Source organism: Rhamphochromis longiceps, linkage group LG16 (assembly GCF_057381845.1).
Source record: "Rhamphochromis longiceps isolate RC_006_pf linkage group LG16, R_longiceps_female_GT1.1, whole genome shotgun sequence".
In the NCBI taxonomy this organism is placed as follows: Eukaryota; Metazoa; Chordata; class Actinopteri; order Cichliformes; family Cichlidae; genus Rhamphochromis; species Rhamphochromis longiceps.
In genome coordinates, this window is record NC_140572.1 from 25,051,736 (window position 1) to 25,052,292 (window position 557).

Consider the following 557-nt stretch of genomic DNA (forward strand, 5'->3'; position numbering starts at 1 on the left):
GCGGAGCAATAAGTCAGAGGGATTAATACTGAGGCAGGTGACAGGGCCAAGCCATTAAAAGGCAGTTATGCAGAAAGCATGGCTGGTTTTATTCACGTTAATGAAATCAGTGAAATGAAACTGTAATAGATTTATCAAAGCTCAGATGGATTTGCAGTAAATCAGTTTGATTCAGGCAATCAAACTGGACAATGGAGATAGTTTTCAGCTACAGCAGTGGATATCAGGCAGCAGCATGTGAGAAGTGCTGATATTCTTCTTGTGAGGATTTGGTGAACACCCGGTGCCTAGGCCCTATTCCCAGAGCTGGGCCTGCTCATTTTTGTCAGCTAAATGGTGCCAGTGACTGATAAAACATACTGCCTTCCAGTTAAACACCATATTCTTCTACCCCCTTCTCTCATCCCACACTCTGTCTCTCTCTCCCTCTTGCTCTCCTCTTGAATTTATGGACCGTGTGTTGCTGATTCTGGCTTGTTATACAGTGCACAAGCCCATGAATTAGAACCTAAATTCACTTACATCAAACGGATTAGTGCTGAAATCCATCCGTCTGA